Source organism: Pholcus phalangioides, unplaced genomic scaffold, assembly GCF_987345545.1.
Source record: "Pholcus phalangioides strain wild (caught in Gottingen) unplaced genomic scaffold, Ppha-v1.0 ptg000015l_1, whole genome shotgun sequence".
Classification (NCBI taxonomy): Eukaryota; Metazoa; Arthropoda; class Arachnida; order Araneae; family Pholcidae; genus Pholcus; species Pholcus phalangioides.
Genome location: NW_028301608.1, coordinates 41,567,265 through 41,594,508, shown reverse-complemented (window position 1 = coordinate 41,594,508; position 27,244 = coordinate 41,567,265). Strand labels below are relative to the sequence as shown.

General features: G+C 34.6%; 1 protein-coding gene across 2 annotated transcripts in view; it reads left to right on the top strand.

Moving 5' to 3' along the window:
- The window catches only part of LOC149076042 (irregular chiasm C-roughest protein-like), a 532,693-nt gene that overhangs the window by 141,497 nt on the left and 363,952 nt on the right, over window positions 1-27,244 (top strand). Inside the window, exon 3 of one of the 2 annotated variants that reach the window (XM_089243566.1) lies at window positions 4,907-4,988. The gene's annotated coding sequence lies outside the window, so the exon portion shown is untranslated. Of the gene's footprint in view, window positions 1-4,906; window positions 4,989-10,065; window positions 10,431-27,244 lie in introns of those variants that run through there. The other variant, XM_089243567.1, reaches the window with a different exon arrangement.

Sequence of the window (27,244 nt, the reverse complement as noted above, 5' to 3'; positions counted from 1 at the left end):
AATAATTTCTGCATATTTGAAACAAATAATTTCTGCATATTTGAAACAAATAATTTCAGAATTAGTGAAAAAAATAACATGAATCAATGAGAAATTGTTTCGTAATTGCTGATACAAATCGTTTCACAATCACTAAAAGAATACTGTAATTGCATAATTATTGAAAGAAATGATTTCAAGATATATTGACAAGGAAAATGATTTTAAAATTACGAAAAAAATATTTCGAAGTATAATTAAAGAATCATTAAAGTGATTTCACCTTAAAATTAATCTCAGAATTAATTAATTTAATCAGTAGTTAATCAAAAACGTTTTCATATACAGTGAACAAAAATATTTCATAACTAATGAAAATTGATATTTGTAGAAGAAATAATTTTAAAACATAAAAAAGTCTTGAATTATTTTTGTTCCTTTTTAATTCGGGCCTCACATTAGTCCTTTCTATTAAGATGGTACTTAATTACATGAGTTGGTGGCCCGCGGGCGTCATGGGAAGTTTCAATTTGGCCTGAAAGGTTGACGACCCTCCTGCTTTAGTATCAATGGACACTCACAAAACCTGAAAATTCACATAGAAAAAATATTTATATTACGAATAGATTGTATGAGTACTATGGGCGTATATGGGAAAGTGCTTTGTTCTTTCTCGGGTTTCTGTAGTATCCTAAAACAGCTCAGAATTTTACGACAAGGCTCCATATCAATGTGCACCAATATAGTAGGGGGAAAAAACGTATTTATGTACTTTGTATGTAGACATGAGTTATGGTGATTTATAGAGTAAGGAAGAGAAATAACGTGGAAGATATTTTTTCGTAGAAACAAGTCTTAATCCAAAAGTTATAGCTGGACGTGCCTCAAAGTTACGATGTCCGGAAAAAGTAAGACTTGAATGCCTAATACCGTGTATGGTATTGGTGAACGTACCATTGCATTAGCGTGGAGATGCTACGCTGCCACCCTTAAAAACATACTGGTTTCGTATACCATGCTCCTGGTATTGCTTTTGCATAAGAGTAACGATATGACATCGAAGAATGCGATGTAAAATGATAAATACAATGATGTTCCATATCACTGATATCGTTTCGAAATATAGTGAAAAACAGATCACATAATTCTGAGCGTTTCTGTTATTAGTATTGTAACGATTGTTTGATCAAGAGTGTTCGAAAGAAAATGAAAGATAATTTATTTTAATGATTTCAGAATTATTTTAAAATTGAAGAAAATATGAGGTAATATTTCGATCGTCCAAAAAAAATTGAGCTAATTCAGTTGTACAAATAGTTGAAGTAAATTTATAAATTTGGATTGTATATTGCCTCCCCCTCCCCCGATCTAAAATATGTAAATCATTAAAATTTTCGTCGTGATAGTGGTGATTGAAGTTCTTGTTTTTTGCGACTTTTTTCACGATTGTTACTGTGCGAGTATTCTTTTCAAGACTGAGTTGGTTTAGCTTATGATAATGTAATAAAAATCAAGAATTTCTATTTCTGATAATCGATGAGTTTTCAACAAATGGATTTAATTTTTCTTGTGACATAAAAAAAAAAGGATATGAGTTTTTTTTTGGATTGGGGGGACATGGGCTTTCATAAATTTTAATTTTTACCTTTATTTCAATTATCATTTCATGAGGATGATACAATCACAGCTGAAATATATATATATTTTTCTACAAAGTTTTTATATTTTGCTTCAGTTTAGAAATGAAACATAGATATTTGCGTTCTTTTCGGTTGCACTTTATGTAACGTCCTGTATAATTCATCGGATTATACAAATACAAATACAAATACAAATACAACGCCACAACAGGCAAAATGCCCAACGAGGTGGCTGATAAAAAGATGCCCATAAAAATATGGTTGTCATATGTTTCAAAAATACAGCAACCCAATTAAAAATGCAATTAACACAAATTACAAACAATATATACACATGATAAAATATTATACAATGCCCATAAAGAATACTTATGGTTGTCTTATTCTAAGAATGGATAGCTTCTCGATTTACCCCAACATGTTTATCGTATTTCTTTTTAAACGTGTCAATTGTGTTACAATTTACTACCTCCGGGGGTAAGCTATTCCATTTATTAACAACCCTATTGGAGAAAAATTCCCTGCGACACCATAACCTTGCATTGTCCCTCACCAATCGATACTGGTGTCCCCTTGTAAAAGCAGTCGATTGGCGGTGTACTAAAAGTTCATGGTCCATCCTATCCATCCCATTGAAAATTTTGAACACTTCGATCATATCTCCTCGACACCTGCGTTCATCCAGTGTAAACATATTCAAAAAATGAAGTCTCTCTTCATACCTCAAGCCCCGTGTGCCAATAAGGACACGCGTAGCTCTTCTCTGCACCCCTTCAACCAAGTCTATGTCCCTCTGTAGGTATGGTCTCCAAAACCTTACAGCATACTCCAGTCCAGGACGAACTAAGCCTCGAAAAAGCGGAAGAATGACTTTAGGAGAACGCGAAGAGACCTTTTTGAAAATGAGACCAAGCATTCTATTCGATTTTTTGACAACCGCTGAACAATGTTCAGAAAACTTAAGTCGCTCGTCAATGAGAATTCCCAAATCGGTGACTCTAGTTGCATCCGGGATAGTGACACCATTCAACTCGTAAGAGAACCGTGGGTTGTTCGAACCAAAATGAGCGACCATGCACTTATCTACGCTAAACGTCATGCTCCATTCATTTGCCCATGCTGCAATCTTGTTTAAGTTGGTCTGGAGCAACTCCCTATCGCTTTCATTTCCGATTACCCCCATTAGCTTCACATCATCTGCGAATTTGCTAGTAATTCCATCGATACCCTGATCGAGTTTGTCGATAAAAAATGAAAAAAGTATGGGGCCAAGGACACTTCCTTGAGGAACTCCACTTGTGACGTCTGTCCAACCAGAGAATTCCCCGTTCACCATAACTCGTTGCGACCTATCTCTTAACCACGATTCTATCCAATTCAGCAAGTTGCCCCCTATTCCAATCTCGTGTAAACGCTTCAAGAGTTTGCCATGTTGGACCCGATCGAATGCCTTCTGGAAATCAAGGTAAACAACGTCGACATTTTTGCTCTTACCCAAAGCCTTAGTCACGTAATCGTAGAAGCAAAGGAGGTTAGTTACACATGACTTCCCCTTCCTGAACCCATGCTGATTATCCGACAATACATTATTCTCGTCTATCCACTTCACAAACTGCCTTTTGATGATAATTTCCAAAATTTTCGAGAGGGAGCTCGTCAAACTCACTGGACGATAATTAGACACCACTTCTCTACTACCCTTCTTAAATATCGGAACAACGTTAGCCAGTTTCCAATCTCTCGGGACGATACCCTCAGCAACACTACTCCTGTATATCTGTGCGACTGGCCCCAACAATTCATTAGCACCTTCCCTGAGAACCCTGGGATAGATATCATCTGGTCCTGGTGCTTTGCTTGCACATACATTTCTTAGAAGATTTAGGACCTCCACGTCTTCAACTTGAATATCGTTGAGCGTTTTATTACCCCATGCAACACCCGTATATCGAATATCATTATCTCCATTAAAAACCGACGCGAAAAAGTCATTGAAAGCACTACACATGCCTACATTGCTCTCTACTTTTGAGCCTCCTATCGAGAGGGGGCCAACTGTCCCCTTACATCCATTATTGACGTATCGAAAAAATGATTTTGGGTCAGAGCCAATGTTATCTGCCAACCTAGATTCAACTTGCTTTTTACTATCCCTTATCGCTTTCTTCAACAGTCTTCTTTTATCAGTAAACAATGATAGGTCACCTCGTCCACTTTTATACTCCCTGAATGCTCTTTTCTTTTCAAGATTAAGGTTCCGCACGCTATCCGTGAACCATAGAGGGTGTGATGTACAAACACGCTTTTTTCGAACAAAGGGTATGACGTCGTGCAAAACAGAGGACAGCTTCGTACTAAATTCTTCCCATTGACTTACCACCCCTACTGATTCCAACCGGTCTTTGAAAACTTCCGCTAACCTTCTTCGCAAAACATCAAAGTTAGTTCTCCGAAAACAAGGAACCAGTCTTTTGTTATCAACCTTACCCGAGGAAAAGTTACAGTGAAATCTGACGATACGATGATCACTGGAAGAAAACTCTTCCCCCACCGAAACATGTTCAACTAGATCCTCAGAACTAGTAAGAACTAAATCCAAAATAGCAGTACCCCTAGTGGCTTCTGATACATGCTGATACAAAAAATTTTCGAGCACCAACTTAAGAAAGTCTCTTTCATACTGATTTCCAGATGAAAGGTTCTCCCAATCAATACCCGGGTAATTGAAATCCCCTAGTATGAGAACCCTCTTTCGCTTACACATGTAGGAAATTTCATCATGCATTTTGGCGATATAGTTTTGATCCCTATTCGGTGGATTGTAACAAACCCCAACAATAAGCTTATGACGACTTTTGTTCTCAAGTTCAACCCATATGGTTTCAATATCACTTCTCTGCACGTTACACTCTCTAGCCTTCAAACATGATTTCACGTATATCAACACTCCACCCCCTTTCCTATCAGATCTATTTCTCAAAAAAGTATCGTATCCGGAGATGTGTAAGAAAGATTCATCCCCATCGTTTGCCCAAGATTCTGTAATGGCTATAAGATCCAAGTCCTCCACAACTATCATAGTTTCTAAAAAATCTTTCTTATTACCCAAGCTCCTGGCATTTATTAACACACATTTTAATTTGCCCGGTGGTTTGTTGTCAATCGAGAAGCCATCCAAGTCAGAGGTGGGTAATTCCCCGTCAGTACTGTTGTGATTATCACTATCATTATTAGTAATCTCTTTTTTAGCATATACATAAATTTTCGATTCTTTTTGTGTTTTCCAGAGGAATTCGACTGTGTCCCCATGAATGGTTGCAAATCGTTTTAGAGAGATTCCGACGGGTAAAAAAAGACCGTATATAACTGGTGAGTGTAGAATTTAGATCTTCAATAAAATCTTACAAGTATGCACAAGTAGCATACATTTATGTAAATGACACGTTATTCACTGATTCTATGAATTTATGGGAACGCGATGAATATTTTACCCAAGAAAAAAAAAGTTTATGTTCGATTTAATTAGAAAATAAATAAAAATAAATTAAAACCCTTTGTTAGTTAATATTTAAGAAAAGTTAATAAAACATTTGCCATAAAAATTACTTTTTGATATCCAATCGTACACTTCGAACATTTCAAGTTGTAATCTATACAAAATGATTGTAATAAATCTCTCTTCAATGCTAAAAAATATTATTTCTTCTATCTTATAATAAAATTACAACTGTCCCAAAAGTTTCAAAAGAATTTTAATAAAATTACTTTAAATCAATTGATTAAATTCCGATAAAATAATATATGGAGGGGCTCAGAAGCAAATCAGTGTAAGTCAATTTTCTGAAAATGACGTATTGCAAGTGCCTCTTCATTGTCAAACCCTGCAAGTGCCACAGTATTCAAGTCACTATCTTTATATTGTAACAGAGCAGATAGCTCCACTTATACTGACCATGGAATAAAAATATCCTTTAAAAAATCCTTTTATCTCATTTTTAATGTTCCTTAACTTATACTGATTGGCTTCTGAGTTCTCTAAATGATAGTTACCAGTTGCATCTAAACAATTTATGTCCCATTAAAAAAATCACAAATTTCCCAAGGGTTTTTTTCAAATTCTCGGCATTAAATAAGCAATACAATTTCAATGAAAGTGGTTTGATAATGCGGTTTATCGTTTTATTTTTCTGAACCCCTAATATTTTACCCTAATATCACTAGCATAATAACCCTGCAAATGAAAAGCGGACCAAATCCAAGTAGCTTCCGGGGAGTGAAAATTCTAACATGGGGATGGCTTTTGTTATCATTTTACGGCAGGGTTAATACGCTTTGACAGGTATGCCGCTTCAGTTAAACTCCACACCTGAATCTGTCCTGGGAGCGGGTCGCGCGACGAGCCCCTCCTCTAACGTACTGACATCGCACTTTGCGCTAGAAGTCCGGTGACGGGTTACTATTACTCCTTTTACGTGAAAATGGGGCCATGGTCAACCGATACAGCCCGAGAGAGAGAGAGAGCGAGAAAGACAGTTAGTTATTTGTATATGCGGATAGTTCGGTTGTTATATCAGTGTCTTGAGGAATGATTAAACCATCAGAATCCAATCGTCTGTTTCGAACATTCTCAACTTCTAATCTATACGAGATAATCGTAATAAATAGCTCTCTTCAATGCCAAAACATTTATTTTAAAATTAATAATAACTGAGAAAGAGAGGTCCTAGATTTAGAAAAAAAATTATAATAACAGCATGTTAATTCAGTTGATTAAATTCCAATGAATTAAGAAAAATTTCCAATGAAGTTTGAAAAAATAAATCAATTCAACGGGTTGTCAATTTGGACTAATAAGTAATAATAATCAATTTAATGGAATTTAAATTCCTCTTTTTCAATAAATTGAAAAAGAAAACTAAACTTATTACCTGTGAGAGAAAATTAAATTTCCCATTAAATTAAGTAAAAGAGTTAATACCTTTCAATAGTCTCTCTTTAACCTTATAGTTATTGTTGATAAATAATAACTACCAGTTGCATTTAAACAATTAATTTTCAAATTGAACTTCAACATTTTCCAACCGTCCTGTTTTTAATTTTCGACATTATATAAGCAATAAAATTCCACTGAAATTCCTGGTTTGATAACGTAAGTTATCTTTATATTTTTTTAACTTTCCTAATCTTTTACGGACTAATTTCACTAGTATAATAACCAAGCAAAAAGGAAAACGGACCGGATCCAGGTAAAAATTCTAACATGGGATGGCTTTTGTTATAATGGTATTGATAGAAAGATATGTAGATTCATTTTACTGCTGGGCTACTACTACTTCTTTTTCGTGAAAATGGGGCAGGAAGAAAGAGAAAGGGGGCCATGGGCAACCGATACAGCCCGAGAGAGAGAGAGAGAAAGCCAGTTAGTTATCTGTATACACGGCTAGTTCGGTTGTTATCAGTGTCCTGGAGAATAATTAAGCCATCAGAACCGGAACGGCGCGTCAGAGCTCCGTTCACCGGGAAAAGGCCCTGGAGGGAGAAGACGTCAGGAAAACAGGGAGAAGATTGTCGGATGGTCCCGGCCCTACCTCCTCTTCACAGACACACTAGCTAGTAATACTACTACCATCATCTATTCGGCTCTACTGCTCTTTCTCTCACTCTCTCTCTCTGACTCTTTCCTTCACTACTACCAGTTCCAGGAAACGTCGCATTCCTCACTCTAAGTGAAACAGGTTCAATTAAATGAAGCCAGGAACACCATTAGTAGTGCGCCTTTTGCGAACGAGCCATTTAAAAGCCTTCTCGCCCATCCCGCTTCGGGTGGTCTAAAAGAATATTTTTGCGTTATCTGGGGGGAGTACGTTTATAAAAGAGCCCGGGTCCTATTTCCAAGGAGAAGGGGGCCACGGGAATTCTGAATCGATACATATATATATGTGTGTGTGTGTGTGTGTGTGTGTGTGTGTATGTATATGCATACATACACATATATATATGCATCGATTCTATCGTCATAACGATTTGATTACCGCTGTGGATGTTCCACATCGATGGCAGAAAATTGGGTTCGCTTCTGCTAGATTGAAAATCCCCTTCGGAAAATGTGACTGCGTTTTGGAAATGTTTTCAGAAGTTTCAGGGAAAATGGGTGGGTTGAAGGGGGGGGGGGGTTTCGCTGAAATAGATTACGAGTCCTTCCCGAAGACGTTACGAGAAACGCTGAAAGAAGCTTCTGGGAATCTTTTTTTATGATGCGAGTAACTTTCTAAGAATCTAAGAAATATCTTGAATGGTCTCCTATTTTCTATGCTCATAGGGGAAAACCACTGATTCGAGTTATTGGGTTCGTCAATAAAAAAATTTTTTCAGTTATTTTTTTTTAATGTCGTCTCTAAGAATGAATTTCTATATTTTTCATTACCTGTTGCGTGAATATTTTTAATGTGATTTACAATAAGAAGTTGCAAAGTTTATCAGTAGATTGATTTGGAACTCATTAAATTTTTTCGATGGAAAATACCTTAAAAATAATTTAAATGATGGTGTTTTATGTTCAGAGAGAGATGAGAATATTTTCCAATGGTAGAACTGATGTGAATATTACATGAAAAAATTTCACTAGCATTCTTTTTTATGATTTTGAATTCACCGATTATTCAAACACGTTTTTGCTGAAAAATAAGTTTGAGATTTTTGTCTCCAAAGATGAAATTTTATATGTATTTATTACCTGTTGATGGAATATTTTGATTGATTCATTTATAACCCCAGAAAGCACGTATGAACTTACACAGGTAGACACAATCCATGTAAAAATTCATCTGAAGAAAGGCAGCTATATATAAAAATTCAACATATTAACAGTTACTAAAAAAGGAAACAAAAAAATTGATTTGATACAAATTTGATACAATAGGGCTGTAAAATTTATCAATATGTTATCTTGAAATTAATTTAATTTTACTGAAACAAACATTTTGAAGTTTGGATGATGGTTTTTTTACGTTTTGATATGAGAGTACTTCCCATTGTAATTTAACTCTTTTTATACTATTCACCAATAATTAATGAACATTATGTTAAAATTTTTGAAAAGTATTCATTTATCAGAGTATATTTTGTTAATTTAGATTTTGAATTCATTTCTTCCGATTACAAACTCTTTTTAAAAAAAAAATTCAGATATTTTTTTTAATTTCTAGTCTCAAAGAATATATATATTTTTTTTATATTTTCCATTAGAAATATTTTTATGTGATGAATTAGAAGATATGCAATATTGCAACCAATATGCTGACTTCAAATAAATTGGATTGAATAATAAATATTAAAAAAATGATTTTAATAACTGTTTTAATGTTAGATGTGAATGTTTTACAGTGAGATAAATCGGTAAATATTGCGTTAAAAATTATTTATTGGTATTGCTTTTGAATGTTGCAATTGATGATTTCAAATTAAATTTTGATGAGATAAATTTTATTCGAACTGTTTCTGCTGAAAAAATACTTAATCGGTATTTGATGATACATAATCGGTTCAGTGTATAAATTCAAATATGCACGTATACCAATGGTGAATTCAATGCAACAGTTAGAAGTTTCAATAAAATTTACGCATAAAAAGTAAAAAACGAATATAGACGTTCATAATAAGAAATCATAATGTTTAGATACTAGTAGGATTTTAAAGTGAAACTTTTCAATATAAATTTTCCAAATTATTGATAAAAACGCAATAAAACTTCTAAGCAAAATAGCAAAATTATTCTTACATCTTAACTGTTTGTGATTTTTGATCCCTCCGGGTAAAACGTATTTTTATGCACAAATTTTAAATTTAAAATCCGAATTTGATGAAATACTGAGGAAAAAAATTTATACTCTTCATAATGAAAAACAAAATATGATGCCTCCTTTCCCCATTATATAAAAGTAAATTATTAATTATTTACTGGAGAAATTTTCTTCGAATAAAAATTAAATTATTCTTAAAATGAAGTGTTGAATATATAAAATTAATTTCACGGCAAAAATTTGTGTGAGAAATGAATTTTTAAAACCTGCCTTATTATTAAAGTTCCAGCTTGTGATACATTGAATTAATTTAATTACGTTAGATTTGTTTCCCATTTTTGCTTCAAGCGTGAGAGGACCTTGCCAAGATAACTTCTGATTCTCACGCTAGTGCATTCCCATTTTTTCACTTTATTTTAAGAGCGCGATCGATGTGTGTGTGTGTGTGTTTCTGTTGTTGTATATGTGCGTGAAAGAAGCTTCGCGTTTTACAAACGCGGGTTTGAAACAAAAAAAAGAAAAGGGGGCTTTCCACGCGTTTGGCGACGCCACACATTTTTTTTCAGTGACGTCACGAGGTCACGTGTGGTTCTTGCCAACACACAGTCGCCACCACTTCATCTGCTCGCAGACCCGGTGATTTTCACGGGTTTGAGAACGCGCCAGTCGTGTGCAGGAGCGCGATAGTGTTCGGACACCCGTTTTAACTCTCGCGCTCTTCACTCACAAGTCCTTACTATATAATACATACGAGAGAGATCTCTCTCTCTCTCTACCTCTCAAGATCTTTTTCTTCGTTGTCATTTATTCTCTTCCCCTCTTGGGCTTCTTCGTGTTTTATTCTTTTTTGCTCTCGGGTATCCGTAACGTGTCAACGTTTTAACGAGACTGAAACGATATTTACACGATATGAAATTGAACAGAGATAAACACGGAGAATGGATTTAGAAATTTTGCGAAAATAAATACCGAAAGAGAAGAAATGAAAATGTTTATTGGAATGCTGTTACAGGTTAGTGTGATTTCGTTCTTTTCTTCATTTTCGCATAATGTCTCAAAATTTAATAAAACGCGAATGATAGAAAAATGTATTCAATATATCTATCAATTGTTCTTAGAAGGGCAAACTGCATTAAATTATGAACGTAAATTATTTCCCCGCTATGAGATTGAATGTACCCACGCGCACTAGAAAATTCGAAATATGGTATCGTGTATTTTAAGTGGATATATTTTTTTAATTTATAACCAGTAAAAAGCCAGAAGCCAGAATTTTGTAACAATCATAATGAAAAAAGATTTATCTCGTCATACAAAAGACTCATATTTTTTCCCAGGTACCGGAAACAATTTCATTCCAATGCGTTCACAAAAATTTTAAACAAGAAAATGCGGAAGAAAAAAATCGAAATTAATTACTATCATACGTGTAAAATATTTTCCTTTTTCCTCAATTACTTTAAAGAAATATCGTCAGCGATATGAAAATTTTAATATAATCAGATTTCAGTGATACATTGCGCCACTCCATGGTCATTCAGAAAAAAATCCTAATTCTAAAAACATTAATATTACGTTTGTGATTAATTTTAATTTAATTTTTCTTCACTTTCAGTTCAAAACTGTATTGTTTCCAAAGTTGAACCACATATTTTTAAAGAACCGGTTATGTTGAAAATATTTGTTTCGGTAAAGTCAATGTAATAAATAGAATACGTGCGCAAGCATCTAAAGGTTTTTAATTTTGATTCGCAATTCAATGCAGTTTTGTTAAAGAACACTTTTAGTTGCATGTAGAATTCTTTCATTTACAGTACAAAGAGAGCTTATTATCTGCAGACTTTGTTTCCGCATTTACAAATCAATATTAAAACGATATCAAAGAAAAAGAAACCAGGTTCAAAAATTCCAAAATCAAATTTTTAATATATTTCGTAAAACAATTTCATTAAAGAATATCATATTTATGGAATTGCAGCAATACAGCTTCTGTACATGAGAAGCGAGCGTTCACTGTCAAGATGATTTTGTTCGATATAATATCTATGCCCCCTTTATTGTTTCCAGTTTAAAGATTTCGTTTGAGGAAAGAATCTGCCAACACACACACAGCTTAAAAAAATCAATTAACTTTTTATCAACTTAATTTTTTTAACTTAAGTACAATATAAAATAACCAATATATTAAATATAAGTAATTTATAATAATTATTATTATAAATATTATATTAATTATTTACATAAAATATAAATAATTTAAGCACAAAAATCTATATAGTCAGATTCCAATCCGATATAGTCAGTTTCGCGTTTCATAAATTTCTTATCATGTCTGACATATATTTGAATTCAATAGTTAAATTCTGCACTAATTATTTATTAACTGATTATATTATTAACCAAATATTTCACAATCTATCTAACGTAAATTTCTCCATGGGGAAAAGCTTGGCGTGTGCATAAATTTATGAAGTCCCACAATTCTTTAATCACCAATAGCCAAACATATTTAAATTCGAAATTTAATTAATAATTAAATAATTTTACGAAACCAATTAACCCATGATATTTTTTTCTAATTTATCTAACATTAATTTATTTCTTAGCCGAAACGTTCATTTCGTTTCCATGAATTTCTTACTAATACAATTTCTCAATTTACTTAGAAAATCCCAAATCGTATACAATTTTATACAAAAGAATACTTCACACCGATAGCGTATACAAAAATATAATATAATTTATTATATTTAAAATATAAAACCAAAAATACAAAAAAAAAATATATTCCATTCCCATCATCTATTGTTTCTCTATTACGAACTGCGAAAATGAATGCGGCACTTTTTCTGACAGAACACATCAGGCGGAGTAAATGGAGATATCATACTCCATTTTCCTTAGATATCTTTCCTCCAGAAAACTTCTTCATTACTCGGTGTGATCATATCTTGTCATTTAAAAGAAATGTCATTTTAGAAGAGTTTTTTTTTTTTTTCATTTTCTCTTCTTTCTCTCTCTCTCTCTCTCTCTAAATCTAAAAGATATTTCACTTCGTATGACTTTTCTTTTTTTTCGGAGGTCTACGAATTTTGATATTTCTTCTTTTTTCTTTGATTTCGGTTCAAGTAAAGAAATATTCATGGTCGTACTCCCCTAGCGCCCTCTGATGATAAAAACATATACATTCCTGCCCATCACGGACACATTAAACGTTTTCCGCTTTCTCATATTTAAATCTGATAAGCTGACTGATATAATAAATGGGCGAAAGCTGCCGTCGAAAAATCGATAATTACATCATTAGAGGCAGATTTTTCTAGATTATTTTTTCCCACTCCTTCACCTTTTTCTCCTATTCCGCTTTTTTTTCCCCTCATCATTTTCCTCTCTCTCTCTCTCTTTTAATACATCGTGTGTATGTATGCGTGAGAAGATGGTGGCGAATGAGTCTTTTGGGAGCATAAAAAAAAATTTTTTTTGGTACGTCGAGAATGTGTGAGAAATTTCGAATGAAAATGAAAAAAAAAATCGTCAGAATTTATTCGAGGGCTTCTCTATATTCAGTGATTTTGTTTGAATATAGGCTGATGCATGAGTTTTAGTATAAAAATCGAGAATTTCTGGATTAATGCTTGTATCATATTTTTTGCTGTATTTTTGATAAATAAATGCAGAAACTTGCCGGATCGATTTTATACACGTGATTCTAAACAGTTCCAGAATACGGATGCCATGTGATAAGTTCATAGATATATCTTATGTATATAAATGTCAAAGTATGTATGTCTGTATTATGTTTGTTCTTTATACAAATCTACAATTTTAGACCGATCGTCGCCACATTTTGCATATATATCTTTCCCGTATCGGGATTGAACCGTAGGTTACCTTGAAAGTTTCTCAGAGTTAGACAAGTACCCGAAATGGGCAAAAAACCGACGGGCAACAATGGTTTCTCGGCCTTAACAATGACTTTCGGAATGTTTACTTTGGTTACCGTGGTTCCCTAACAATGCGTATCAGACAAGTGCATGCCTTTACAATGGTTTGCCACTTCTTTAATACTGCAAGTATTATGCATGCTAGTTCAAGCCTTTGGTCTCGCATCGTGAAGATCCGGGTTCGAACCCCACCGTTAAAATAGTGGTGGTCGGCAGAAGTTGGTTTTCTGTGGTTCCCAACTTCAAGGCGTGAATGCGAGATGGTCTCCTCGTTAAAAGTCTCGCCGCAAAGAGCAACAGACCTACAACTATACAATTATTTAGTCATTACAGTTCACTCATTGTTAGAAAAATTGATGGCAGATGGAAGCATTACACAGCAACAAACTTCACTTCAGGATCGCTACACATACACACACATTCCAACATGCACCGATTCGTTAGAAGTTCCGCAGATGAATTTGGACGAGGTGCATGTCTGGTTCAATAGTAGTAGTAGCATGGCCCAGATCTTCAATCGTTTGCTAAAATATCTGCATTGAGACAGTCTATGGGCTATGACCTGGTTAAGAGTAGGAGGTTGGTATATTTAAGATATTTTTTCTGCCCAAGTTTTTTTTCTTTTTGTTTTAAATTTCATAAAAGTTTTTGCTATTAGTGTTGCCTGGATGGAATGAATTCAAACTTTCAACGGCCAGGGCCAAAGGCGTACGCAGAGCGGTGCTCATGGGTCCCGTGGCCCCACCCAAAGCTGAACAAAAACTTGAAAATAATAATAATATTTCGGTGAAAAAATGGAATATCTCTCAAAAGTAAATGCTCTTCATATGGCTGTATTAACCGATTTCTGTTAATTTAAATGCTTTTTGAAGGGTGGTAACACAAAATTATTGTACCATCAATACTATTGGTATTTTGTACTATCCACTCTTTGAAAGCATGAAGTTGCCGCGAAGCTACATACTTCGTAGTGCACAAAAGTGATGTGAAGGAAACAACTATTCATGAAACAACTTACTGAATTTTATATTCATCAATTCAACTAATGAATTAGAATTTTTTACTGCGAATAAAAACCGCTGAACGAATTTTATAGTAGTATTAACAGCACCAATCCAGAGGAGATGCCAAGAACATCTGAAATTTGGCGGGGCCAGATCGTAATGCTTCCTGTCGATATAACGATAACCTCTCTAGAACGATATTTTTTTTTTCTTGGCTATCGCAATTGGCAGAGCATCGTTCTATCCAGGTTCCACTGTGTATCAAACAGCATGTCTCTATTCAAAATCTTTGAGGAAAAAAATCTATATAAGTGAATTAAATATTTGTAATAATTAAAAGAAAAAAAACAACCCATAAAAAATTCGTTCAAAATAACAATAATTTATAATCCCACTACTTTCGCGAAGTTCGGAAGAAATTCCCCCGAATGCATCCAAGAAATATATTCTCTGCTCATTCCTGTGTGACCAGCATCCCAAATATTCACGTCCAAAGAAATCTCCATCATCATCCTTCACTCGTTGAAATCTGAACCATGAATTGACGGTAACATCAACGCCAATGGAGAAGAATATGAAAACGTGGTTCGAAGACGGGTGGGAAAAAAAATGAAAAGTAAATAAATAAAAGAACTGAGAGACATGATATAGCAATGGATATGTGCCGTCAAGGTTCTTAAAGACACCCAAAATGTGGAAATATCTTACGTTCTCTTCTCCTTCCCCCTCCAGCGGTAGTTTCACTCTTCTATTCAACCGTACATATACGGATCGTCAAGGAGGTGATGAGGGAAAAGGCCTAAATAATTGATCAAAACCTTAGTGTGTAGGCCTGTGTTTTTTTGTTTTTTAGTCTTTATTCTCTCTTGCCTTATATATACACTCGACGGGAAAAAGAAGTAAAACTGATGGTTCACCGTTGATACGTGCCGGCTGTGCGGTAGCAACGCACCGGGAATCCCGAAATTCTCGAGACGCTTGCGGAATATCCGCCTGAGGGATGACCCTACACGCACACACACACAAGGAAAATTTATTTTTTCCGCCAATTTTTTTTTTCTGTTCTGTTTGTTTCCGGGACAGCCTTAGTCAGCGAAAATAAGGACATCCGAGATTCTAAGAAAGGAGATTTTTTTTGTCCGTTTGGGTGCGATAACTCTTCTTTAGACAGCGATTATCTCAGAATTTATCCCTCACTTTTTTTTCCCGGGAGTTTCGGGAACTATAATAAATTTCGTATTACCATCATTTAGGCTATACATGCTAAAACCCACTGTGCACTGGCCAGATGTGGTCCTCTGAAAAGTTAGGTCTGTGTTCCGAAACCTAAAATGATTATTGAGTGATAAAAATTCGAGCTAATAGCGACTGACACGACACTTATGCCGGATAAGTAATGTAGCTCCGAATTTGAAATGTTCTGAATATCTGTATCATTAGCCTCAATGTAGCTGAATTTTGATAAAATTCCGAGCTGTGCTCACTCTGCATCATTTTTGCGATGTAATGAAATATAGAATTTTTATCTAAATTGAATTATAGTTATTTTTATCTAAGCTAATTATGCGGATATTCAGATCATCTTAGATTGTGAGTTGTTCCCCTGCTGCATTACATGTACGTTGATATAACGATACTAACTAATTAACTAACCGTGTGATGGATCGGTCCATATCCTACGGGACTTCTAACTCATACTGAATGGACCAAGAAAATATATCATTGTAGGGGAGGGGCTAAGTTATATGCAGAGGTAGTATCAACAGGCGCTGCCAAATTCATGCTATTGTTAGCGGTTACTGATGGCTCTTCTGAGGATTGGCGTTAATACCACCATAGAATGCATTTATAAGTATTTATTCATCACGAAAAATTCTTAGTGATCAGTTAATTAGCAGAATTCAGTTGGTTATATCACCCTGTAAAGTAGTTTACCACACAATATAGTACAACATATTTTATATATACAACGCAAAAAGCAACTTCACGGCAATGCCCTTAACACTTTTGGAGTGTAGATCGTGCAGAATAACGATGTTATTGAAACCCTCGAAAGTGATGAAAAAACTGATGAGAAATTTAAAAATATACTTCAGGTGGTTTTTGAGCGAAATGTAAAATAGTTGTAGTGCTTTCGGAATCTGCAAAAATATCGTTGTAGATGGATTTATCGTAAAAGATGAATGATATCGTTGTGTCGAGGTTAATTTAACATTGGAATACAGGTGATTCCGAACAAGATTTGAGAAAAAATATCGTTGTACAAGGATGTATCGTTGTATCGAGTATCATAGTGGGGGTTTCACTGTATTAGGGTTGATTAAATAGTGACAAGAGTTCCTGACAATGAAATAGACACGAGTTTACTAAAGTGGGAAATATCGCACCCCCCCCCCCCCCCCGAGAGAGAGATGGAATTATCCAGGGGTGCGCTTATAATATAGGATACTATGGGTTAGCGGGATTTTTTTGGAAAAAACGGTGAGAAAAAAAATCTCTCTCTCTCAGAAGAGAGCGATAAAACAAAATATTTAGGAAACTGTGAAATAGGCAGACCAGTTAGAAGTAGCTGTCAACTGCCTTTTGAATCTGAAAGCAAAAATCCCATTGCTTTTTCAAGCCGATGTACACTTAAGAGCTGGAGGATACATGGGGGATATTACACCTGTGATTTTCAAAAGTATTACTGTGGGGGGTTGAGTGACCAGCACGTATACCGACCAACATACCTGATTTGACCAGAGAAGTGCTGCTCACGGGAACAGCCACAGTTGAACACATCGTAAGCAAGCCAAAATATCAAGTTCGTGTCTAATATGTCGAAACCCGACGTTTGCGTTACTCTATCTCGAAGTCATATAGGCACTGGGATTTCCAAGTTTTACGATGTCAAGTGGTCCCTGCTGTCAGTACATCGATTCCGGTAAAACATCACTGCCAGGGCCAACTGCCGTCGAAAACAACATGTTGTAATCTGGGAGTAGGTCAGACGGACGTCATAAGAGGTGAGTTCGGACTGTAGGGAGAGTGTTCAAGAATTTAAGAGTCAAATCCTTTGAGAAGATTAGTTGTTTTCTGGGACACACACGAGCAGGGAAAATGTGCATTCTCATATGACATTCCATAATATTTGATTTTTGAGTCACGATGCAGAAGTTATGCAGTGAGTCGATGTTGTGAAAACATTACACCTTACTGTTGACTAGCGGCGCCGCTGATATAGGTCAGGTTTTTAAATTAAAAATATTGGATTTGATGTTTAAGCTAGTTTTTTTTTTTTCATGACCTGACAAAACTGAGTCATCTTAAAAGTGTGTGAGAGATAATATGTGTGACAACAATCCTTTTCTCCCATTTTTGGACAAGGGGCCCCCCGTCCCTTTTTCCTCAAGATAAGGAGATTCTTCTCTTTCCTCTTCCGACGAGGGGCACACAACCGATAAACCAAAAATGAAGCCCACACCGGATGCTCTTAAAAGCCGAAAATAGAAGCAAATAGCATCGAGAAGAAGATTTGAGGTAGGAGGAGAGGAGAGGCCCTCTCCCACGAAGCAAACAGAAGCAATATTCATCTTCTCCTCTTCTCCCAAAGCACCCCAAAAACACAAAATATACAGTATTGCTGTCCCATATTGCTTTTAAAAGTAAAAACGGAGGGCAGGCCAGCCCATATTTTACTCATTGAGTTAAAAAAGAAAAGAAAAAAAAAATGAAGCATCTTGTCCGCTGTCACAACATAGACGACGGCTGTTCTCCATAAGGGGCACGTGCCACCACACGTGGATAAATTCCTGGAGCAACTGTGAACATTAGGAGGACATTACACGGGGGGCACTTAAAGCTCGTGTTTTTCTTTCCATGTTTTGTCTTATGACCCTAATATAAATTTTCTTTTGAAGAAGAACAAGAATATTGCACACACACACATTAGAACAGCTGCTATATTGGATCGCGGATGCAATTTTCTCGCTATTTCCCCTTCTAGTGAAGCCAAGTATTTTCATGTGTGGATATATGACCGTTGTTTTGCTTTACAATGCGTCTCAGTTATTATCCCTATGTCTTTGGATATTTATATATATATATATATATATATATATATACATTTTTTTTTTTTTTTGCCCTCTGTTCTTCATCATCAGCGGAGACAATCGTCTCTTGCAGAATCGAATGCTATGCGTTGTCTCGAGATTCCTGCGAGTTATGGTATACCGAGTTGGAACGTACCGTGGATGGCGAAGGAAAAAAAAAACGTTGCCTCTTTGTTTGGAAATTTGTTTCATCTTGTTAAGTAAATCTGTATATACTGACTGGAATGGTGTTGAACAATATGCCCGGTTGTGGTGGTCTATCTAAATCAGCGTTCTTCAAAATCGCTGGTCCTCAAACGTATTCAAAAATTCATTCGTGTAGGCCACTACATAGTTTCATATTTGTTAAAATGTCACACCTGTGTCTATATTGGTTGTTATTTCTGTTTTAGCCATTAGCGGGTCTGCGAATTATATTTTTATTTATTATTTTCTGGTCAGCAAATTATTTTTTTTGTTTTCATTTACTCCCTTTGTCGCCCGTAAGTTATTTCTCCCATTAATTAATTTTTTTGCCGTTCCTGAAGTTATTTCTCCTATTTAATTATTTTAACCAGTCCTCAAATTATTTCCTCCTGTTTATTTATGTTTAAGCGGTCCGCAGATTATAACTTCTCAGATTTCTACCGGCTCACAACTGTTTAAGCTCCGGAGAACACTCATATAAGTCCGCAATCTCTGATTTTATGCCCCTACATCTTTTTGATAATTCAAACTTGAAACGAGAATTACATATTTTTTAACTTTTCTTAGGAATAATGAATAAATATTTGGCATATTGTGCTCTTCACCAGCAGTTCGAAACGATGTCAGATGGCTTGTAATTTTCCTCAATATTTCAAACGAGTTCTTCCATAAAAAATTTGTTGTATCTCGCCCATCCTGATAATGAGTTTGTTCTAAACAATTGTCACTACATCGTTGTGATCACAATAGTCGGCATGTGCTATTTGAGCATGTATTTATTAGCTAGCGATTCCTTATCGTCGTTCTCAGACATTTTAACTGTGTGTATGTTTCTTGTCACATGTTTATAATTTACAGGAAATTCGAATTATAATCCCTGATGGAAATTTACCTATCAGGATGCAAGAGGCAACACTATTGTAGCTGAAAGCTCTCAAATTCGACAAATGGCTGAGTTTCATAGAGAGGATGCCATACATTACTGATACAACAATACAATATCTTTGAAAAAAATGGATATGTGTTGATGAACAAATACCTTCCGTTGTGACTGACCGTTTAATGTATTAAGTTGGAATACAGATTCCATCGAATAGGCGATTCACAATTATATCACTCTCCCTGGGATTTCATGAAGTGTCAGGTCCATTTGTTCCTGAAATTGACTAGGTAAATTGACGAATTGAAAGTCTTGTACATATTAAAATGTTTCTCGAATTCATTTGGAAAGGATTCGATTTTCATACGAATTACAGACAAGCGAAGAATTGTACGCTTTGCAATAACACTTTAGAGCGATACCTTGCTAACAAATCAACAGTCAACATACATGCATAATATTATAATCAAAGAGGCACGTTAACAATATTAAAAAACTTGAATTATTTTCTGTTTGTCAGTTTATCAACAAGAAAATGCATGTATTAGGTAAGGAGAAACATATAACATTTCAGGTAATACAAAGAGTATTTAACACTTATAGGAATATTTCGAAGACTAATTTTTCGATCCATTCACCACGTTAATGTGATCACGACCCCTTAGCCTTCAAAACAAGTATGTTTAAAAAATGACTATACGAAATATTTCACTTAATTGTTCGAATTAAATGCAAAAGATTCCCATGTCAATCAGTTCTTTCGAAATAAAAACAAAGATTGAGCGTGTTTTTCTCAGAAGTTTTTTCTGAATTTTTTTTTCGAATTTCTGAAGTTTTCGCAGATCATCCGTAAGATTTAAAAAAAGAAAGAAAAAAAATATATATATATATACATCACCAAAAAAGCTGAAATTTTTCAGGAATGCTTATTCGGCAAGCGTTAATAAAATGAACTTCAGATTCTCAGCACTTGTTTGAAAAGAAAAATGTTGAATTCACAGATATTTTTTCAATTAAAATTTTCCAACTTTTAAAATTCATAATATTATATCAATTCGTCAGATATTTACATTCCCACCCATTTTATCAACACATGTCTAATAAACATTCGCACAGAGTTTCAGGATTCATGATACAGTCGTTTTTTTTTTTTTTAATCGCCTGGATGACTGGTAAATACTGTACTTCAAAAATTCTACCTGAGGAAAAACACGTTTAGAGTTGGATACTTTTACGCTGTCATTCATTTCTTTCGTTTTGAATGAGCCAATCAATCGATTGACACGAAATTATTTGCGTTTGATTTGTAATGAAGTGAAATATTTTTGTCATTTTTGAAATCATTCTTGAAAAAACAGATTTTGTGAACGTCAGAGGTCGTGACAACCTTTACGTTGTCTTATATACATGCACAATATTTTTTTTTCTCCTCTCTATTCAATTAACTCTAACTAGAAGTCTCTTGCACCCTGAAACTGATACTACGACTTAAATTACAAATAAGTCCAAGACTAACAATACCTGCTCTCCCATCCTAATGTTTTTTTCTAGGATAAGTCCTGCATAAATATTATTGTCCCTATTCCAACTATTTTCATGAGAAAAAAAGGACTTCCCGCTTTGTTTCCGATCCATTCCGAAACTTTCTAAATCGTATTGGTTTCGTCCCATTTCTAATTTATGCCACTTTAATCCGGTCTTCTCGCATCTAAGAAAAAATATTTCAGAGATTTTTTTTTTTCTTCTCTGTACGGTTATAACAAGAAGAAAGAATAGTTGAACTTCCATTCAAAAACTTACAAAACAATTTCGTAAACTATTTAAAAGAAGGACTTTTCTGTCCTTTTTTTTTGGCCCAGGGACAACGGAAATTCAAAGGAGGGCTAGAAGCGAATTTCTTGAGGGGAGAGAAAAGTGAAATAAAGCTATTACAGTTCTGTCTCATCTGGTATCGTTGTAAGCATCGGAATAACTTTCGAGTTTCTTCTCGTAGATATCCTTGGGAAGTCGGGAAAATGAATCGGAACAGATTTTCTTCGTGTGATTCGAACCATGGCATAATCTAAGTCTGAGCCTACGGTATGCGACTTTCTAGGAGCATTTCATTTTCCTTCAAGAAAAAAAAAAATCCAATTTTTTTTTCCTCTCTGTTCTCCCTCTGGTTACTCATTCTTTCTCCTCTAGGCCGTGCACATCTCTTGATGCATACATATGTGATATGGTGGAGTAATGGTAAAAAAACACCGGAGTATAGTGGATGGCGAGCAAGCAAGCCATCGATGGTTGTATCTATGTGGTGGCGGTTGTATATATGTGGCTGGTAACCGGCGGAGCATAACACCCATTTGTGTCCCTCTTCAAGAAATGAGCTCGAGTACTATTCGAAATATTCAGATAAAACTTGAAGAGAGCGAGAGAGAGAAGCGAAACTGAGTCTACCGACGCGGACAGAACAAAACAATTTCTGGATTTAAAATTGATGAGGCGTGTTTTTTCCTTGTAACCAACAAAAAAAAAGAAATAATATTTATAAAGAAATGGAACTTTTGAAAGCAAAAATTCTTGCAATGTTTCCGTTTCGTGAATCTACTCTAATAACTGATGGAATTCGCGACGCAATCTCTCTCTCTCTCTCTCTCTCTCTCTCTCTCTCTCTTGCAGTGTTTTCGACACTTCTGACTGCAAATGATAACTTTACTTATGGTGCGTTTACTCATTCTGATTGCCATCTTTGTACTAAAAAGTTCAATTTTGAATTCAGAATTTATAGTAATACTCATACTTTTTTTTGAGTTAAATATAGCGTGATAGTTTTCTTGAAATTGCTTTCGTTATGTGATGTCCAAACATTTTATCGGATATCGTAAGGCTCTAAATTAGCTTTAACTTCTAAGTCGAGCTCCATAATGGAAAAAGATCAGAATTATTTTATTTAGGCTGAAGAGAATTTTTGGATTTTTTCAAATATTCTTACTGGAGCGTCTTCAAATCTATGCAACCAGCAACTTCACTCGTAGACGCGCATTATAGAAAAAAACTGCAGCATTAGTAGAGCTTCTCTTGACGGAAATATTGAAATTTCAATCCAGTTTTGAATAAGAAAATTTTTAATTTTCAATTAGTAACTCTGTAGAACTCTGAAAGTACTGGAATATGAATTTTTAAAGCCAAAATAAATAATTAAACATAATGTTTTTTGTCGACACGGGAATGTAATAAGGCTATTCTTCCACACACACACACACACACAGATGTTTGCGCTGTTTTAAGTCACAAATCAATCACACATGTAATAAATTATTGTACTATTTATCACACATGTGAGGTTACAAATATTGGAATCTCCCGTTTTGGGACGTTTCGGTGCATTTAAATTGTTAAAATGGGCTTCACGGGTGTTTAAAATAAGAAAGTATTGCATGATTATTCTACAGAACTTCAAGAACTCAGTTAAAAATGTAAATGAGTCAGACAGAATTCAGTTGGAGATTTCCGATTGCCATAGTTCTATGTAGAAAAGAAAGATGCGAAATACAAAACAATATTAAGGCCCTACGAGATGATGCAAATTGAAAAAATGCTTCTGAGTATTAAGAAATCATTCTAAACCTGTGATTTTTTAAGTTGAATTTCTTTACTATCTGGAAGCTCTCGGCGTGTATTATATCTTCATAGCATAATATAATTTTAGCAGCATTAACTAAAATTTAAGACTTAAAATTCATGGCCAAATAGGCATCGTGTGATAACGAACCTTCGATAAAGTTTCAAGGAAGAAACCAGAGGGTAAATTTAAGGACTAATTTCATTTCCTTGGCTTTCTGTGAAGTATTGGGCATTGAATCTTGGATAAAAAATACATGTTCGGCAGAGATGAAAGTACATATAATATTAGAAAAAATTTTAGGCTCTTCTCTGATAGCAACTTTTTTTTAGAGATTGAGTTGAACACTAACATTTATCAAATTGAATTACCTATACCACACGTATGAAAAATATGTAGTTTCCTCTATTTCTCTTTACACAACGTAGGTGTTATTTTCTGGCAAAAAAACAGTTCTCTTTGAGGAAAATTCTCGTGGGTTTGAAGTTTTCCTCAGAGAGATAACACCATTCCTAAGGGTATACGACAGAAAAGATTTGTTTTCCAGACGTATACTTTAAAAAGAAAAATAAAAGTAAAACATCATCTTTTCTTTCACACACACACAAGTTCTATTAGTTACCAGACTTGACTTCTCTAGGTCCCAAAGATCGCTCCGCGTAAATCCGCGGCTCCACCCGATGAAATTTACGACATCGGATTTCTAAATACAGTACCAGGCAGAAAACATACTCTCCGGAAAGCTGTCGACAGATCTAAAAATCAAAGAAAGAAACGTGACCCTACACTACCATGTAGAGGTCGTATCTAGGGGTGAACGTATTCTATGAGACTTATTTTACTTGGTTGAAAGAAGAGAGAAGAAAGTATGATGTAAAAAAGAAAGAAAGAAAGAGGAGAAAGAAAAATGTGGAATGAGTATTACTTTCAGCTCCTTTGATAAAAAATAAAAAAATAATAATAATATTATGAAGGAAAATATATAATAAAGAAAAAAGACAGTAGTATGATTTTGTTCTGCTTCTCTTGCTCTTGAACAAAAATAAAGAAAATTCCTATCTTTCTTCAAAACAAGGATGTATACAACTCTGGCGTTGTTGGTTGCTGGTGATGATGGAGGTCTTTGAGTTGCTGTTGTCTAGCATAGTGTAGAGGTTAAACGTTACTGTAAACTTCTCTTGCTCATCCTCCATCTTATGTTGTTGTTTTCTTTTTTCCAGAGCATCCAGAGACTTTGCTATACATTTTTCTTTTCAAGTATATGTTTACTTTTGTTTTTGCATTTTTTATCTTTTTAAAATATGTAAGAAGGCGTTAATGGTTTGTTGCCTGTTGATGTATGTTAGTATTTACAAAAAAGAAGCTTCTTTCCTCGGCACTCGGAATAGTGCATGACTCCTCTGTTCAGGAATTCAATCCTGCTTTAAACTTTCAAGCTTAAATACCACAAATTTTTTATTATTATTATTATTTGAACTGAACTCACTAACTCGTGAGTTTATGGACGTGAGAAAAAATACAGGAAGTCGTAAATTTTGAGAGAATCGGGTGTCATTTGGTGTTTGTAGAAAGTTCTGATCCGTTTCTTACTATTTTAGAAGTGAGCAGTGATACAGTAATTAAGAACTTTAAGTGTTCTTTTAGTCGACTAAATCATTTCGATAGTACGGAATTCTGCGGAAAAATAGCTTAGAGAATCAACTAACTACTGTGTGAGACCAAAAACCAATTTCCTGACTAGAGTTCTGTCCCTTCGTTAATATCAGAAAGAAACGATTTGAAGGACATTTTAGATTAAGAAGCAATTTTTTTACAATTTTATAGCCCGACAGAGCAAAAATGGAAAATCGCCTACAACGAGAAAAGCTCTCCTCACGATAATTTTCTCCGTGATTGCGATTTGTCGTTATAACGGACTTTTATTGTAATTCATAATTAGGAATACTAATAAAAATACCATTTGTGGATATTCTTCCCACAACAAACATCGTGGAATGATGAAATCGGAATGTTTACCGAAAAATATCAACTTTCGAAGAAACGAAAATATTCTCTACCTTTTTTCTTGTTAGTTGATTACACTCTTCGGTTAATGAAACCATTTCCTACTACTGATGCAGGCAATGTTTATTCTTGGAAGGAAGGTCACGTGGCCAGAAACCTAAATAATTACAGCTTAAACCCCAAAGATCGTTGCCCAAGCGGGAGGTTACGCAGACTTATTTCCAAATCTCTCTCTTTCTCTCTGGAAGAGATGAACAACTGGAAGAAAACACTAAATTCGTTGTAATAAGCTTTCTAGAAACCACAACTTCCTTGGGCGTTTATCTCATTTTGCTTTTCTTGGCATTTTTCATTTTCTGAAATCAAAAGCTTTAGGCGTGTGTGTTGTGCGTTTTTCTTGCCTTCACTTTTACTTTTTTTTTTTATCCTTTTATGTACTCATCTCCATCTTCTTAATAAGATAGATTCCGAGTTTTTAACAGGGAATAAATTACCTTTTAATTACGTTTTCATCGGTTTTTCTTCCTAGATACTCTATTAAAAATTTGAAAAGAAAAGATTTTTTTGAAATGGTATTTTGTTTTTATGAATACTCGAGACAAATTTAAACTTTCAAGAATTGACAAGAAATTGTAACAATGTGATTGAACCGTGAAATAAAAGTGGATCAGATGTTAGAAATGAACTTGTGGAATGGTTGACACGAATTTACGGTTAATTAATGGTTATTTTTTACTCATTTTTGGCTCGTTATTTAATTGCATTACAGACTTCATGCAATTTCGAGCGTTCTTTTATGAACGCTCAAATTATATTTCGGTAAACACACGAGCAAATTTTTTGTATGTCGTGCGTATATACAAATTTTCTTTCTGAAATTTCTAATGTCAAAAAAAAAAACAGCGGATTTATTTTTATTTAATTTGTTAATTTATCTACCATCATTATTATTGATAATATAGTCTATAATATGCATGTAGCTAACGTAATTCTAGTTTTCAAAAGTTAGTCCTTGGAACACCAAGGAGATAATACTGTAACTAAGAAATCTAAGCAAAAAATGAAACTCCAAAGAAGTAAACAATGTAAACATCAACGCATGTACCACGAATGCTCAAGCCTCAACCTCAAATAACTTCGGAGATAAAGGGTTTTTTACTCTTTATCTACCACATCACGAAGAGTAAAATAAGAATAAAATGATGATAAATATAATGATAATGATGATAAATATAATGATAATGATGATAAATATAATGATAATGATGATAAATATAATGATAATGATGTAACAATAAGTGATTATCATGAAATTATTTGATAGGTCATTTTAGTTATAATTAGAGACAAAAAATTTAAGAAATGCTGTTTTTTTAAACCATTAGTGAGAACGTAACAACCTATCTAACTTGGTACTTTGGAGCGTGGTTTCCAACTGGTGTTCCGTGGAACCGCTTTGGTTCCGTGACAACTTTTTTGGATTTCCGCATGATCAAATGACACAGAGCTCTTAAAAGTCGCGGAACCCGGAGAGTTTCAAAGAAGAAAGCTTTGGTATTACTGATACTCACAAAGTTGTTGTAAGGCGGTTTAAAAAAATCAAACCACTTGGAAGACAAAAACAACTTAGAAGCAGTAACAATTTATTTTTTCATATTTAACTTTAGAACCAGAAGTTTCAGAAGTTTATGAATGACGTTTTCCGTTTCATCAGAAAATTATGTGTGTAAAAGCGTTGCTTTTTTTTTTCATCCACTAGAAGTGAGGATTCTTGGGAGTGCAGAATTGACGTGCATGTTACGGGGCACCCAGGGCCATAAGTCTTACCCGTGTACATCACGGGCACCTCAATTGCATAGGATTTTCCAAGATAAGGTCTGACACAATGGTTTATGACAATAAATATGTAAATTAAGAGGCCCTATTTCATTTTGCCCTTGGGCTATCGTGCTGTTGATACGCCAGTATGGACACACCTTTTTGGATAAACATTTAAAATTCGTTTGAGTTCCTTAGAACAGCTTCATTATCATCAAGGGTTTCGTGGAACAGCCTTATAACTATCAATGTTTGCGCGAGAAGATTTACGCCGGAAACCCCCTAATTTAAAGTA